This window comes from Aptenodytes forsteri, unplaced genomic scaffold (genome assembly GCF_000699145.1).
Source record: "Aptenodytes forsteri isolate BGI_AS27 unplaced genomic scaffold, ASM69914v1 Scaffold9, whole genome shotgun sequence".
Classification (NCBI taxonomy): domain Eukaryota; kingdom Metazoa; phylum Chordata; class Aves; order Sphenisciformes; family Spheniscidae; genus Aptenodytes; species Aptenodytes forsteri.
Window position 1 is genome coordinate 6,444,446 of NW_008796217.1, and position 18,555 is coordinate 6,463,000.

Here is an 18,555-nt window from a genome sequence, read left to right on the forward strand (position 1 = left end):
TGATTCTGGCACAAAATATACACAGCTTCTTTTAGCAGGCTTAAAGTGAAGTTAGTTTCCAGATGAAGTAACATCTTGACATTCAGGTGAACTATAAAAATTTTGGTAAGTTTACCAAAGCTAAGTTACCAAAGTAACGAAGTATAGTAACCAGTTTTGATAACTGTAGTCCCTCAAATTTCTTGATTTCAAGGCTATTTTGCTTACTTGGTTTTGATTTTATATATGATGGATTCTATGAGCACGTCTTGCAGGGTATCCTATTTATTGCAAACCCAAAGGACTACCGTAGCTGTAACTGCGTGTAGATGAAGACTTGCCCAACAATACAAGATGAATGGCACTATTGTTTGTGCTGATGTTGACTGTTGTGGTATGTGTTCCAGCAGTGAGATCACAGCTGACCTCGCTGAAATGTTAAGCTCAGCTTTCTCTAATTTATGCACAAAGAAACCAAAAGCAAATTTAAGTCGGTTCAGTCTGGTCAGTGTCCAGAACTGTGACAAGCGCAAAGAGCGTGCATCGCTTTTCTTTGAGACAGGCAGGATTTCTGGAGCTCTTTGCTAGTCAGCCTAGCTATCTTTCTGGTATAATGTGGCCTCAAAATGCAAGGCAAAAAGTGGGCCTTGGGCTTCTGATGTCTGAATACAAGTGTTTCTCCTTAGTATCATACAATACATGAAAGGAAGCATCAGGAAGGAAATATACCCTGTAGCATCATTCTCAAGGGAAGGTATACTTCCACAAAATGAAAATAAATGAGTTGGTATTATGATAGTCTAATACTGTGATGTTATGTACAACAGATGCATTTTTCTGCTAAGGGTTTAATCCCTTCAGGCCCATTAAGCAAGGGGAAAAGTTTAGAAGGGATGCTGTTAGAAGAAGACATTAATGCACCTTTAAAAGAAAGTAGTTGGAGCACAAATCACAGGAGAAATACAGTACAAAATAGTGAATGAAATATTTATACTTTCCACTAAAGCTGAATTTATGCACTTGAGGGAGAAGCCCTGTTGAGATGGGTCTTCCCCTTTGTTCTGTATCTATTTTTCCAATTGCTCAGACACAGCTGTTGGTTTCACAATCACTCTGAGGTTGATTAGATTAGAAATCATAGGCCTGCCTGCTCAGCACGGCCGATGACAGACAGGAAGTTTGGATGTATTCTACGCATGTAGTCTGGGTAGAGGAGATTTCTTTTCGTGTGCTTCAAGACATATATTGGTTCTTCAAAATTTAGTGGGACTGGATCAACCTTCCTGTCTTATTCTAAACAGAGCAAGTTAATATGCAATATAAGGCTTGTATACGTTCATGGGAAATCTCACTTGAGGGCCAAATATGAAGCTAGAATAACTTGGCATAGGTTCACTGACTTACCCAAGGCCCAAGACTCTCACATTTATGTACCATTACTTTTAATTGTATTTGTTCAACGTGAAGCAAAACTGCATAATAAAAAAGTTATGAAAGCTTTTTGGGGAAGACTTTCCAAAGCAGATGGTGGAGGAAGGTGCCTGGCTTGAGAGTAAATTTTGTGCCTTTTAGAACCCTCTATTTCTCTTTGGACTTTGACACTGAGATTGCTTATGCCGGACCATTCTCCTTTTAAAACAATTATTTATGGTTACTAGAAGAACATTATTTATTTTCAAGTAGCTTGTAAAAGAAGAGCAAAATTCAAAAGCAATTTTGTGCCTTGTATTCTGCAAAAGGGTTCTCATGTTTTCTCTACATGGCTCATTTCTTCCTAAAGGGTCTTTTCCAAACACCACCCTCCTATTCAGTCTCATTTATATTAGCTACTGGCATTCAGCTACCTACATCCCTCGCCACAACTACAGAAGAAGTTGCCTAAATGGAAAAAGTGAAGAAAAAGTGGTTTGGGGCTTTTTTTTTGGTTGGTTGGTTGTTTTTTTTTTAAACCTTAATTTATTGCAATTTGTAAATTTGATATTTGATATAAAGGATAAAATGATCTTGGCAAGGCGTCCCTCTTGTGTTTCAGTTTCCTGAACTGTTTTTAAGCTCACAGTTTTATGATCTGATATGACGCCTTCACCTGCCTTTTTCATAGCTTTTCATTAAAACACACAGATCTCTTGGGCATTCACACTAGCTCTTTCACACAGAACATTTCATACTCTTGTTTTTTTGCTTAGGAGTGGTCTTTGTTTTTCATGTTTTTTAGATTTATTTTAATAAATAGATTTAGATTTTTTAGATTTTTTAGATAAATCTGAAGGTGCAGAGGTGCAAGGCGTATTTCACAATCCCCGAAATGAGTAAGCATCTAAACTAATTGTCCTCAAATAATTTTACAAGGACTAGCAGTAACATGCTTTGTGCATGTCTATTTCTTAAGTATATGACTAAGCTGGACTGGACATTAGAGAAGATAATTTTCACAGAAAGTCTTAAAATTGTAGCCCTCAGGAATGGTTTGGGAACATGATCAGGAGTCCACTGAACAACATTTTTATTTGTAGTATCAAATCAAGAGCATATGTAACAGTGAAAACCATTCCTTGAGAACTGTCAGATCTAATCTTTCTTTGTTTTGCTGCATTAATGAGTATTCGATATATAAAGAAATGAAATGTAGTGGTTCCCCCTTGAAAAGATCTTCTGCTCACTATTTCAATAATATCTAATGCTTATAGAGCCTTTTTCTTCCTCAAAATATGTTAAAGATGTGAACTTATTTAATCCATCCATGTTAATTTATTTAATCCATCCAACACTTCACTGAGACTGGTAGTTATATACTACTATTTCTGTCCGAGAGGGAGGAGAGGGCGGGTGACTTCGGTTGCTTCATTAACTTTTTTGTGGACAGGAAAAAGGGGCACAGTTGGATCCCATTTTAGAACTAAGGATTTGCTGATTTTCAGTCTTCTGTTTACACAACTGCATTGTGCCTCTCTGGCTTGAACTAAGTATTCCCTGGCTTAGGGGACCGAGGTGTTGTAGATGTAATCCACATGTCCAAGTTTGTGTATCTCCAGTAGGCACACTGGTACTTTGTTAGCTGTTACGTGAAGCTTCCTGAAGATCACTTGGTGTTGTCCAAATGGATCTCGTAGTCATGGATCCATTGCCTACTGGTTAATTTAGGACATTGTATTTTCTCTGTGATTTTAAATCAAAATGCCCTAAGATACTGAACTTCGGTATTTCTTTTACCGTTTTGAACTGAAAGGTGCTTTGAGACATTTGCAAATGATGCATTGTAAGGACAAGGTAGCATTTTTCTTGTTTACTTCTTCTTAGAACTTTTTCCTTTCTAATATTAAGGATGCTTTTTCACGGTGGAACACAGGGAATTTATTGTGTAACACCTGTTTAACAAAAGAGGGACTTGATTAATTTCCCACTCATGGTGCTGAGAATGTTCCCCTTTGTTGTCATTTTCTCAGGGTTATTACTCATTACCCTTATTCATTCTGCTTTGATAGAGGTAAATAGCTTTTAATTCCCCCTGCCCCCAAACCTTCTTAAAGTTTCCTTTGACAGCTTGTTGTAATTATGCCCCTCATTGAAGACACAGTCATTATTCTCTGTTGCCCTGAACAAGATTATTTAAGGCTCATTTTGGATTTACTCTGTGCCTGTATGTATTTCCCTGAAAAATATAAAATAGCAATATAGGGGCAGTGTGAGACAGTGGTAAATGTGATACTGATCACAGCTTGTATGTAGTTGGAGGTATTTCAGTGAACATGAGCAATGCCCTTGTCATTACAGTACACAAAAAAAAAAAAGAAAAAAAAAGTGAATGCCAAAAGGATACAAGCAAGAAACTATCCAAGCTTGCTGTAAAACCTGTTATTGAGTAATTGTTACATACAGTTTACTGTTGAGCTGTCACTGTATCCTCAGCTTTAATAAAATATGAGCCAATATTTTTTTTTTTGCTATATCAGTAGTCTTCTTTTGGAAGGTATCCGATAGCATTATGAATGTTATTCATAATGTTATAATATTGCATTGCGACATTATTACATCCTCATTTTCTCCACTTCAGCTCCCCAGACATAACTTACTTGCCAAAATTAACAAGTTCTTGGGAGTGTCAAGATTCTTGCTTTGCTACAGGCCTTACTGTTAGACATCCCAGTGCCGAGGCATTTAACGAATAGCTCAGACCATTCCTGAGAGGCAAGGAAAGAGGGCACTGGTTCTTCATTTCATGTCTTCTCTCCTTTCCCTTACAAAAGCGTGCTGCTTGGTAAGGCTCTGTTCCTAATCGCTAAGGCTGTTAATTCTCCGACAGACCAGACAGCAGGGTTAGTCCCAGAAACATACCTTTGCCCTTAAATGAACTTGAATCCACTTCAGTAACTATAATACACTAGGGCTCCCGTCCAGGGAAAAAAAGAACCCAAAACTAACACAGTAGTTACGTACTTGCTTATTTTATATATATAAGTGATCGCATTTGAATTATCTGCTCTTGTAGAAGCTGCAGTCGCAGCTTTTCTAGCTGCATTGCATCTCATCTAAACATGCTTTTAAAAGATGCTTTTAAAGATGCTTAAAGATGCTTTTCATTTGGAGATAGCAGGTATCTTTTGCTTATGTCCTTAATTTTGTCTTCTTGCCTTCTCCCTTAGTATGTTAGAAATTGACAATGTTTTGGTATTCTAATAATCTTAGGCTATTTATTAGTAGTCTGATTCATTAAAGTATTGGCATTTCTAGGTATTTGAAAACAGTAACATGATGCAAGGAATGCTACAGAGATTTAAGGGAAACAATAGTTACTTTACAAATGAATAAAGAACACTAGTTCCTAACTTATCATCAAGAGTATTTTCAGCTACACTTCCATATGATGAAACTCTTTGCTTTATGGCAACTGTATTCCTGATGGGATGAGTTTTCAAACACAGGCACCGTTTTGCCTGTAAATAGTCCATACAGAAATGACTGCATGTGCATAGCTTTTTAACTGGATATATTAAGTTAAAACAAAAAAGATGAAGTTTCTATAATGCCATATCCCAGGTAAGGCACATCTACCTTGGAAAGCGGGTAGCTGTATTTTTACAAGATCTGTGTTAGACATAGGTGGTAGGTGCAGACAATAGATACAGACTTACAAAATGTACTTGTATAATTTACTTATTCCTATTACTTTTTGCTTTATCTAAGCCACAGAAGGTCAACACCTGCGCAAAGATATATGTTGGAGGAGATCACTCCTGTTGAAAAGGAAGAGGCTGAACAGGGATTGAGAGACAAAACTGGGAGTATTATGATGGTCTAACCTTGACACAGTTTGTGTTTGCTGGCTATTCCTAGGGTCCATGGTGTATTGCACTTGCTGCCCACCTGATGTAGACCTGCTATGAGCAGCAGTTGTTTACCTGGGATTTCTGGATGTCTGTAGCAGAGGCTGCCAGAGCACCAACAAACCCCCTGAAGCAGCAAAGTAGTAGCTTGCACCACAGATGGTGAAATACCACCCTAGCTAGCACATTTGGCAGATCTACATTTGCTCTAGGACCACCCTTCCTGTAGACGTTTACTTGTGAACTGTATAGCTACATGCATTGTGTGTGTTGAGACGTGTAACTTCCAGATGTACATATGAGTCTGTGATTTACAGTAGGGTCTGTGTGGATAATTACAACTGTTGTGCATGCACACAGATTTTTACAGGATGTTTCCAAGAATTTTGAACAAAAAGGACACAGAGCCAGTGCATATTTCAAAGATATCATCATCTATATGTGTGTTTCTCCTACAGTCTGATGTCCTATAATTGGGAACAATCCCAGTCTGAGAAAGAAAATGAGAAATAGTGCAAATAATGCAGACTTTTTTATCGTAATGGTCTGCACATGCCAAATTTAAATGTGCACACAGATGCCACTGAAATTGAGATAGATCCAAATCCATCTCATGCCTTTAGCCTAGCAAACACTTTCCCATTTCCCAAGAGAACATGAAATCCCTCACTGAATATGAGAGATTGTACCTTAAAAATTATTTCGAGTGATTATATTTATAGGCTGTTTATGAGGCTCATTACTATGTACATGAGCACATAAATGAAATTAGCCTCACCAGAGGCGTTTATCCAAGAACACACAGGACGTCTGCAGCAGAGCCAGGAACCAGAAGATATCTTCCAAGTTTAGTCCAATATCTTAACCACAATGCTATTTTTGCTTACTTGAGTCCCACTGTACTCCATTAGTGACCAGAAATCTTCAAGCGGACAACTCTGCTCTGTCTTTCCGAACAAGATCACGCGTGGCTTGTGTGTTCCTCCCCATTATATTAAGACATCTCAACAAGTATATGCGCCTGTGTCATCAGTCAAGATCACTACTTCTAAATGACTGTAGCAAATAGCGAAAGAAAACAAAAGGCATATGTAAAGTAAGATATTACAGATCTTTTTAAAAAGAGTATCAACTCATGCTTCTGCTATAGAGAAATATCCTATTCAGAGAAATCCATTACCCAATTTAGTATGGAGGGGATAATCTACTGTGGATGTTAATCCTTTGGAGTCTATTTTAGCTCTCTATTTTGTAAAATTATTGCTTCATTCTCTGATAATTTTACAATTCAGTATCATTAATTTTATATATAGAAAAGGATTGATGGAACTGCTTATTGTTAAGGTTTCCCATCCTTTCCCATTAAAAATCTTTCTTTTCAGTTGCTGTAAGAGTAGGATTAAGTTTACTGAGCAAGAAGATTGAGATTAGTATGCGGTCCGAGGCTTGGAGCAGTACCTGCCTGCCAAGGCTCAGCAGGTCTCTCTGCTGCCAGGATACCCACGGGGCTCGCTGCTGCAATTCGGTGGGCTGACCCTACAGGGGAGGACAGGAAGGTCTTGTCGCTACCGGTCGCTCTGTTAGCTTCGTGGCCGAGGCCTGTTTGAGAAGGAGCTGCAGGTTTTAATGTGGAGGAGCCATGGCAGGGATGGCTTACTTGAAGCCCCCAGTTTACATACGAGTTGGGACCAATGAGCATACATCTTCTGGCGGAAGCCTGGGCTTTGAGCAGGACTGTGCTATATGATGCACAGTATTCTGAAAATGTAGGCCCTTCCTCAAAATGTGTACCAGAACCCAGTGCTGACTTTTTAGTTAATTTTGTATGTGCCTCAGTTGCCTACCTGTTAACTGGAGATGAACATAGTTCTCAGTCTCCTCAGGTGTTAGGAAGATAAATTTACATGTGTTATAAAGCACGCTGTCACTGTAGTGAAAAACACCTGCTCAAAAGTCTATGCAAACATTAATAATTCTGTCTTCAGAGCAGAGTTTGAATGCTGTACAGTAAACATGGTATGGTATTAAAAAGTGATGAGAAAATAAAATATGAAATATTTTGTCATTCGGTTAGCAATGACCATCCAACACTGAGAACAAGGCAGGGGTGCCTCACATTAGAATTAGATGTAATTCTGCAGATGTTATTCTAATGAAGAGGCTCAAGGGGGTCATTAAGGTGAAATAAGCAGTCTTAATTCTGGTACTCCAGAAATTTTAGCTGTTTACTTTGCAACTTGTCTTTTAATATACTTTCTGTTGTGTTATATAAAGCGACTAGGGTGGAAATTTAGAAGCTCCATCAGGCTAATGTAGAAATCCTAGTATCATATTCCAGAAATCCCGGGCTTGGTATGACACCTCTTCCCCGGCCAAAAGGAACTGGTATTCATGCTGGCAGACATGCAACAACCGCCAGCTCTAAGGAGGAGGCCAGAGTTGGGGACTGAGCACTGAAGGTATACTGGAGCCACACACCGAGCAGAGCCACAGGCGTTGTGGCTCCTAGGGGAGACGGAGCGAGTGGCAGGGTGTGCATCTTGCAAAGTCCGCTGCTGGAAGTGGTTTTTAATAGCTGGTTCAGGAAATGGTTGCAAAGCTTAAGAGACAGTTCTGCTGAACCGGGTCAAACTGCTTCCAGACAGTCCTGTGGGACCGAAGCGTGCAATGGCACACTGTCATCTACTGGCCTACTTGGATCATGGGTTACGTGTGTCTAAGTGTTTGTATATAGAAAGCCGTCCATCATTTCAGTTCAGAGACGGTCCTTTTCAAAGCAGCACATTGGAATTTAGAGTCTCTGTTTTCATTCATCTTTATAGGAGTTACACAACTAAGTATCCATACATCACCTGATTTTTTTTTTTGCCTTGCTGGTTAGTGCTGTTACAAGGCTAGCTCTTGAATTAGGTGTTATTGTGTTTCCTTCAGGTAAGGAGGAGGCAACTAAATTATTGCATAAAATCAGAGGTATAAATACTGTGAGGTTCATATACTGCTCTTTGTGTATCCATACTCACCTGATTTTTTTTTTTTGCCTTGCTGGTTAGTGCTGTTACAAGGCTAGCTCTTGAATTAGGTGTTATTGTGTTTCCTTCAGGTAAGGAGGAGGCAACTAAATTATTGCATAAAATCAGAGGTATAAATACTGTGAGGTTCATATACTGCTCTTTGTAACATTGAAGAACAAGTGAATGACTTGCTGTGACAGTGAGAGCATGGGATCTCTGTCACCTTTCTCTTATAGCCAAGAACTTAATAATAGAAAAGACCAATTCAGAGAGGCATGCAGAGAGGGTCTTTCATTTGCCCTATCGTTCTTCACTACTGTTTCCTCCTACTTGATCTCTCACTCTACACCTCAGACATGATTCTCTTGCTGTTTGAAGAGTGCCGAGTAGAGACTGGCTCTTACCTAATATTATTTAGTGTTAACTCCCCTTTTCCATTCAGACTGCAATGACTGCTTCACGGTCATGGGGTGGAAATGAGAACGTGCGCTCCACAGGTAGTCGAGTCACTGAGCTGGTCCCCCAGAGTGTCTGCTCTTTACTGCAAACAGTTTTTTTCTTTTATTGCTAATAGAAATCTCAGCTGCCAAGAGAACCACGTGCCTATAAGCATGCAGGTAGTATAGTGATGGTGGCTACACGGTACACATTAGGATTCCAGTCTGAATGATGCAGATGTTTAGGGACTTGCAGTGGCTTTAAGGTGACCTAGAGTTGCTAGAGTGACAAGGAGTTGGGACAGTCCTATGGGACATTTATTAAAATTATAATACTTTGGGAACAAGAGCTAAGAACTTGCTAAGAGCTGACATTTGCAGCTAAAATATGTAACGCCTGAAGAAATGCAAAAGCAACCCTTATTAATACTGGCTTTTCCTAGCAGTAAACTTGAAATATGATGATAGTCTGTAAGCATGCAATGCCTCTTTCCAATTAAAAAAATGTGCCTAGTACCATGTCTAAGCAGGGGTCCGGCAGTGAAGGACAGCACGTACAACTAAAGTAATCGGCACAGTGTCAGATGAAAAGGAATCAAGAAAATGGTTGATGCCATGCTCTTGGCCACAACCCTAACTGAACCATTAAATATTTAATTGTGTCCTGAAGCCTCATTAACTTGGGTTCGGTTGTTAGACCAATGGGAGAAGCAAACTGCAGAATCAAGAAATTCTGACAGAACTGTCATAAACGCAGAGGCTTTAAAGCAGACAAACCAAGCCCAAGAGCTTGTAGCGTGGTCCCAGCTGTTGAGATAGGAATTATGAGTGTGCGGAGAGGAAACAACCAAATGCATCCCTCTCTTATCTCCTGGCTCTTGCTCAATGAGGTAATCACTTGCCTCTTCTCATACCCAGTACTAAAATTTGTTTGAAAGAGATCAAGGAAATAGGAAGACTGCAGATGGTGTTTGGAGATTGTTATATATCATTACACAGGCAAAAACAATGTTAAAAAAGCATTAAGGTTGCAAAGTCAAGTGTTCAAAAGGTATAAAGTTACAGAGTAATGGTTGTCTATGCAGTTGTAATGGGCTTCTCTGTGAACACTCATTATCTTTTTATTATTCATTATAATTATCCCATTACTCATTAACCTTAAATGTGGGATCACATGGAATTTTCCCCCTTCTTCTTTTAATTTAATTTATGTGTGAAAAAGGGTTTAGCTTTTTAAAAAAAAGAACCTGAAAATGCCATCGCATGGCATATTGACAAATGGATTGTCAGCAAGGTTGAAATCTTTCTATTTATCACAGAGACATGGAGAGAGTCTGGGGCTGGATCACTTTGCCGCTGGGTGTAGATGATTTTTGTTGACAACAGAGGAATGGTCAATGTCAGGAATTTGGGGTTTAAGGCCAGGAAGCAGAGGGGAAGGGCTGTCCTCTTTTTTCCTCACGCACGTCTCTGCCCCTTCCATTCTCACCCATTTTGGCTCCTCTCTTGTCCTGTCTAGCCCCCCAAATCAGTTTGGCTCTTCTTAACTCCCTGGTTGCCATCGCTGCTGCTTTTACATTCTTAATTTTACTTGATTCATAATCTCATGTCCCATTTTGCACAGGTATTTCCAGCTCCCCATTTGATTCTTCTCCACTCTAGACTGTAACACTCACTCACCCTGGGCTCCTTTTACAACACCAGTGCCTGGATGTATTGTCCTCGTCTCCCCCTATAACCTAGGCATATCCCCCTTTTAGTCTTCTGTCTCCTTTTGTGCTCCCTCTTCCACAGCTCCTCATCTCAGTGAGTGATGGGCAATACCCCAACACCGCAGCAGTACCGTAACTGCAAAAATAACGCAATACCCCACAGTACTACCAGAGTTAGGTGCCAGCCTCTCCTGCCGTATCTGATCCATGCCTCGTGCTGTGCTGCTCAGGTGAGACAAGCGCTGCTCTGCGCAGCTCCTCTTTCTGTGTGCACGCTTCCCCACAGCTAAGAGGGAGGTAGATGCCGTTCCCTGTCTGTCTGCAGAGGTGTATGGGAGCTGGGAGGGAAGCGGGTACAGAACCTCCAGGGAGGTATTTGCTGAGCATGCAGGGACTATCTGATTTCAAGTGCTTCTCGTGTGGCCAAATCTGGAAAGTTTTCACAAGAAAGGCAAAAGGCACATCCCTAGCAGAAAGAGTCACCCAGTTGGCCAAATTTCAGGTCCCTCTTCCACATGTAGTAAGAAACCTTGCCTTCCTTTGGGCTCCTTCCAGCCGCTATCCAAGGAGAAGAGCTGGATGAGCTTGGACATTTTTGCCTGCATTTGGCACCACTTTATTTCAACACAGGGAAAAAACCCTCTTATTTTTCTTGAGAAACAAGAAAAGGACAAACGGTTTGACTGAAATTTCTCACCATGAATTCAAAGGGAGGATGTGATCTACAGGATGGAAATACTCAGCTGAAATGGCAGAGATCTGGCAAACCAGTAGTTCACTCAAATGGAGGTCTGATATCATGGGAAATGTCAAACCCCCATAGTGACAGAACGCTACTGGCCCTTCTGATAAAACATTCAAATAAGATGACTAGCACAAAGAAATATCTATTGCTAAAATACAACTCCCAGATTAAATGAAATATTGGGGTTTTTTTCCTCCTACAACCTCTTCACAGTACAGAAACATCTACCTTTGCTTGGTGGGAATATTCAAAATGGCCAAACCGCAAATTATCTGCAAGCTGAATTTGTGTCAGTATTTCAGCTGGAAAACTGTATCAAAAGATTAATATTTCACTCCTACTCACTTTTAGTGTTTTCTCCTTGTCATTCTTACCCTGTTGTATGTGAGGTGAGAAATCTTTGGCAAAGACTGTTTTTATGATACAAACTTCTTTAAATCCCTTTATTGAAAAGAAGTCAGTAAGAGGTGAGATTGATTGGATCCTCAGTTTATGAGACCCAATTCTTCCCCTATTAATGAACTTCATATCCTCACCTTCTACTATGTTTTAAACTCCTAACGCTGTCCACAACCCTGCTGAGGCACCTCGGCTGACATGAATTTAGATGTTTATGGCATGTAGTGCTTTCTCCTCCCATCTAGCAGGATGGATTTCCAAGTTAAAAAGAATAGCTCAGAGGTATCTATTTTCGCCCATGAATATTTTGGTTCTACATTCAAAGAACTGCGACATAAGTAAGAAAATATCAGTGGAGCCTAAAGTATCTGTGACTGAGGAATCAGGGCAACAAGAAAAAAAAAAATTGAGAAAAGGTTAAGAAAAGGAAAGTACTTGTCCTGGCAAGATAGGGGTTAGGTGGGGACAGGAATGAAGAGGAGACAAAACGGATGAAGGATTACAGAGTAAAAATTATTTGGGAATAGGATGTTGGGAGAGGTGAATAGGGTAGAACAATAGGGAAGAGCGTTTGCTGAATGTGAATAGAAATCATTATAAAGTTTCCACCATCTCCTAATAAAAATACAGTAGCCTTGAGTCCCTGTGCTTTATTAAAAACTCCAGCTGGAATATATAAAAGAAGGCAGGCAAATTATTCTCAAAACAGATAACTTTTAGAGGAAGGAGAATGTAGAGATTTGACGAGATTTTTTTGAAGGCAAAAGATATTTGACGAACAAGACTGAAGAAAAGATGCACCGGGGAGGGGAGGAAGGAAAAGAAAAAAAATGGTAGAGGAAAAAAAGAGGAAAGATTTGAGCTATAATTAGCATCTGTCTGTTTGCAGGAAATAAATGATCTCTTACCCAAAGAATTTCTCTGGTACAGGAAAGTGGCAGTCCTAACTTTGTTTTTGTTAGATGTCAGGTATCACCCTCCCTTTTGTTCTGGAAAGTTGACAAGTATAGGATTGGGAGGTTAAACATTTCTACAGTGTGCTCTGTTCAGAATGGGCTTGGTACTGTTTAATGGACAATGAGCTATACTGCAGCTGACAAAATACAGATTTCCTGAACCAAATATATTCAGTTCAATACATTTTCTTTGGTTATGATGGACAGTAATCTGGCGTGACATAAGGTTTGATTTTGCATGACAGGTTGCATTGGTTCCGTGGTAAATGGAAGCTGTCCATTACAAAAAATGCCATTATTCCTATAAAAGAGTGAACTGATTTGAAAAATGGAGAATGGGTTCGAGTTTCCAGCTTACCTGCACGTGGAACTTTTTACCCAACTCCCAGTACTGTACTTCTCCATTTGCTATGCATTTTCTCCCTATCTGGGTGAGACAGAATGTGAGAGCTGGAAATTCCCCCTCTGCTGGGAATCGTTATGCACAATCTTTTGATTCCATATTTAGTGGACACTTACAATTTTTCTTGTAATGTCGCGGGGAAGCTTTACATGTTGATAACAAGGCACTAGAGGTCCTAGTAAGTGTTTTTATGTGCTTTCCACTTCACTTCCCGATTGTGTTTAGGTGAAAAGGAGAAGAATAGCATTTTGTTATGGCCGAAGATTACAGTTTCTCATAACCTGTGTTTTTTCTTTATTTATAAAATACTTTGGACTGAATAGACTCTGAATTACTGTAGGGCTTACTGGGGCAAGCTAAAGCGCAGATTGCTTTTCCCAGTCATGAATTTCAACTGAAAACAAACAACTGATGAACACGTTTCCCTAGAGACTGATTTAAATAGCGGTATTTCATTTGTATAATTCCTAAACAATACTTTCCTACGTGTGTAGAGAAAAAAAAGAATTTTTGCTTAAGATATTTTTGAAAACACGTTAGAGACTTTTTTTTAGACTTTGTTTTTTCATTTTTCAGGGGGACCAAGTAGGGAAATGTTTATTGCAGTTGGGTCAAGGCAGAATTTGTATGAAAAAATTAAGATAAAAAATCAAAATTTGAACTAAACTGAAAAAAAAGGTCGTATTTTGAGATTTCATAAAAACCATAAAATTTGCAGTAGTCGTAATGAAAAATTATTTTTACAAACACTTTTGAATGAAGTTTTGGGCTAAATTGCAAGGGTAGTGCCATAATTGTACTGTATTTTAGAAGGGGGTCTATTAGCAGATGAAATAGAAATTATTAGCAAAGGTTCCTTCAGGCCTTATTTACAGCCAGCATTAGATGAAGAGTTATTTAGTGGGCAAATAAGCCTGCCAGATATGAAAGAGACAAGAAGAAATGTGTCTTGGCATGCTGGGGAGGATAAGTATGGAGAAAGCAAAAAGTATTATATTTGATTGCGGTGGAATGTAGCCTGAGATGACCCTCTATTCTTGCCTATTGTTAACTTCTTCCCATGCAAAAAAATGCCACAGCCTGTGAGTTCTCCAACAGCAGCTGTCTGGATAGTGGAAGAACAAGCTGTTTACATACATTATTACAGATTTCTGATGATGTGTTGTTTTGGTGCCCTACCAAAATCGAGGTTCCCCTGTGGTACTGCAAAAACATAGAGATTGTTCTCGCCACAAAGAGCTTCCAGTTGAAGCTCGTGAGAGAGAGCCAGAAGGGAGGGAAAAGTTGTTTGTCCAAGGTCACGGCGTAGGTCAGGGGCAGTACCAGCAGGAAAACAGGAGCCAGACCTCTAGTCTTTCTGGGCTTACGTAAATAGGGGCATTTACCAGCGTAATCGCTCCCGGGTAAGAATGCCCACACGAGGCGTTACGCGAGTATAACTCTAGCTGTTGAGGATGCTGGTGCAATTACGTTAGTAAACTTTCCCAGGCAGATGAGCCCCTGCTCCTGGGCTTTAACCGCGATAGCCCCGTTGCAAGGAGACCTTCTGCCAAGGAGTGTTGTCGGAAATTTAACAAGAGGAAGGAAAGAAAAAACAAAACAAAACAGCCCTCACTTCAATTAGAGGAAAAGATAATTCCTTTCAAGTTGAGAGGCTCGACTCCTGCTGGCCTTTGTTCTTAAGCTTACCCTCGCTGTAATCTCATAGAGCAACTTGAATAATGCCAGTTTGTTCTGTGATTACCCTCAGCTGGAGCACAAAATTAATATCTCACTAAGTAATTCAGTACATGATGGGTGAACATTTAGTTAAACATGCCCTAAAAAGCTAGGATTTTCCGTGTTCGCTGGAACTCTCTCAGTGACAATTAATTGCCTGTGTTCTTATGTGTTTATGAGCCTCAGTAAACAGGCGGCATATTTACGTCTCCCCATTACCTTGAGAAACAAACTTCCTTAAGAAAAAAAATCTCATGTTCCCTGATTACAATCTGATTTTAAGTAAACAGAGGGTGGGGAAAATGACTAGTAAGCAGGACTTTGGAGGGAGGAAGGTGGGAAGTGGAGAATTTTCTCCCTCTGAAATCGTACCACATCTAATGCTGGTAGTATTAAGTTAATATGCTGCAAGAGTGAAATGGCCTTGGTTAGTCCTCTTACTGTTTGGAGGTTTGTTTGCCCTTTTTCTCCTAAGAGTTTAGACTCAAGAACAGACGCAATATTTACTAACTTGTGATGTAGAGCTGCCATAGAAAATATCACCTTTGAAAGGCATGTCTTCTAACCTGTGCAAAATCCTGGTGTTTTCTGAAAGCCCTAAATTATTGATGTGGGATCCTATTTAAGGGTACAGCAGTGAAACGCTACAGCCAGTGTTCCTCTCCCATTTCTTCACGTTGCATTTCTCTGCCATTGCACCGCTTTCCTTCCTCATGAACCTCCACCAGAACCGAAAGGAAGTACCAGTCCTTCTCCCCGTCAGTCATACTTGCTTTGGCCTTTACCATGCAATGAGGGTTTGTGAGGAAAGAGGAGCCCACCATTCGTGGCGACAACTGGGGCATCGCTGCTGACTGGTCGTGTTACTTAATTCTCTTCCACATCACAGAATGAATTAACACTTGCAAAGCGTTCTGAGATGTGTAGGAAACAGACTGTAGACAAAAGAATAAGATAATATGATTTACTTCGGTTTTATCCGTTAACATCTGCAGAAAGAGGACTTTAGCGCATAACTTTGGGCTGTCTGTAAAACTGGCTGCTAGTTTCATTTGCTTGTGCAGGTAAGAGATTCTACCAGATGGAAAACACAAACAATTTGGTAGCAGTGAATGTTCACTGTTGTTCACTTTTTCCCAAAATTTTTCACTCTGCTGCTGTCTGAAGATTTCCTTTAGGATTGGGCCTTTATGTAAAAGTAGACCAATGGAAGTACCTGAGCCACAGTATTAAGATAGAAGAAGATAAAGTGAAAAATAATGAAATCTAATGATAGTTGGCAAGCCTTTGCTGTTGTCCAAAATCTCATACATTAACTCTTCCAGACTTACTCTGGGCCATCTGCAGCTCCGCCTAATTCTAGACTTGGTGGAGCTGCAATGGCTAGCGCTTCAGTGCGGAGGGCAAACCTGGCCCATTTTTCATGCAGGTGGGAGGTGTCCGTGTGCGGGGAAAGCCACCCTCAGTGGTGTTTGGTCTCTTGCGAGAGGAGGACATCTGAAAATGGTGGCATCCCCCACCTCAGAGAGATTTTGTCAATCCGAGACACTTAATGCTGTCGTCGTTAAGCTAAGTGTTTTGTTCCTCTGTGTCTTTTTTCCCCCACCTTCTCCATGGTTATCACATGCTTTACTGGTGGTTGCAGCAGGATATATTGCTTTTTAGAAATTCAGTTAGCTATCCTTAGGCAAATCAGCTTGATTAATGAACTATTAAATGGCAAGATTCTGCGTTCATCAATACAGTTTTAAGGTACCTGGACTGAAAGAACTGACAGATCTAGAAATAAAATCAGTATTCTTCTTGTAACCCATTGTAAACAAGCTGTCAAGCGTCACTATGGTCTCCTTTGAAATAGCTTTAATGAGTAAATAGAGAGAATAAAAGCAGAAAGACAGTGTCAAAAATGTAAGCCCAAGATAATTGTTGTTCTTTTTTTTTCTTTAACCTATTATATTTTTTTAGGTGGTGGTAGCTGTATTTCCGCCACCCAATGAGCAAATTTTCCCTAGTCCTGACTTAGACAATTTGGACATAATTTTGTCAAAAGTTAATACTTCTAGAATATGTATTGCTGCTTTTCAAGAGCAAGGAGCTAGAAGATGTTTGAATTGCTCCCCAATTCTGATACCTGTGGCTTTAGAAGGTTTTCATAGGATAGGTAAAAAGCTTATTTAAAAAACAAAAAAAGAAAAAAGTGTATGTAGAATTGTATTTTAGCAAAGAAGAGCCCCTGAATTACGTTCTCCTACTAGGTGTCCGCTTTTTTCTTTTAACTCACTTTTTGTGAATGAAGAAATCTGCATTTTATGAAAGGTAAAAATACATCCAAACATACGTCATTTCTGTACTTCAGGCTGCCAGGAGAAGCATTGTCTTTTTTTTTCCTGTCAGTTAACTCCTGGTTTCTTATCCACAGCTTTGGTTGTTGCTGAGTTAATATCCTTTGGCGCCTGCCTTTGAATGTATTTGGCTGTCTGTTTTACAGTTGATCTGTTCCCATTTATTTTATTTCATTTCTAAATTTCCCGTTGAAGAGATCCTTATTGCTCGCCTGCCTTGTGAATCTCCCCCCAGGGCGGTGACACCGGTGGCAGCAGTGCCTTTGCAGGTGCGCTGGGACTTGGCTCCCTCACTGCATTCCCGCGAGTGGGCCTGGCTTGGGCTTGATAATGAGCCTCCAATAGGAGCAAAAAAGTTGGGAAGTTTGCTCGCTGTTGCTCACTGGGATCGAACAGCTTGTCTTTTCTTTTGAGGAACATTTAAACTTAACACTCGGTAGGCAAACCGCTATTTCAGTTTGCAAGTGGATTCGGTTATTCAAATGCACAGGCCAGAAAATGAAGGGGATTCTCTTTAAACAGTGTGCTCCCGAGTCACAGATGATCTTTTTGATGTCTGCATTTTGCAAATGGAAATTTTCCATTTTCCAGTGCTAGCATTTGTTCAGAGGCTGTGTGCTATCTAAATCTGCTTTTGTGGCTGTTCATTTGCATTTTTGCTATGCTGTATTGCCTCCTGTCTTTTCCCCTTGGCCCCCCACTCTTTTATATTGAACTCCTATTTTTGTTGCCTCCACTCTGTCTTGCATCTCTGAAGGCTCAATCATGCAAGGTGCTGAGCACTCGGAACAAACAGCAGAGACTGCTCAGCACCTCGTCAGGATTACAGGTGAAAAGGGAAATCCAAAGCATCTGCATATTTAAGACTTTTGCTGGGAGAGAGCAGGAGGAAGGTGGAGCTGTTACCCACTCAGGTAACAGTCTGGCTTCTCCTGCAGCTCCCGACCTTTTCCTAGTTGTGAGAACTGCTGGTGCTACCGGCCAGTGCGTCTGATGGGGGGGTGTGTGGGAATCTTTGTGTTGAAATTTTATGGCACGATGTGAAATACTCACAGTAGTCAGGTGACATAGCCAAAATGGTCCTTCCTTGACTTAAAATAATGGCCACAGGAAACCTTGCATGTTCGGATAGATCTCTTGGTCAGAATGCGCGGCTTTCTACTTCCTTAGTATTTCTTTTTTATTTCACCCTGTACACATAGGTTCTTTCTTCCCCCAAATCTGGTTACATCCACTTCTACAAGCAAACAGCAAAGAAGGAAAAACTGCTTTAATGTCCTGAGGGAAAAGTGAGAAGGTGGGGAGAGAAGCACAACAACTTAATTCTGGCAGTTGAAAGAACAATCTGAAAGTTGTCAGGCTCAAAGTATCACGTACTGTCAAGTAATCACTATTCACTTCTGCAGATACCAACCCTCAAACAGCCTATCATGAGAGACAGCGTATTTAAAGCTGAGCAGCAATATAAACCATAGGGCTGGGAGCCGGGAATTGCAGGCTTCTCCTCCCGTTCCCTCCCTTTTTCTTCATT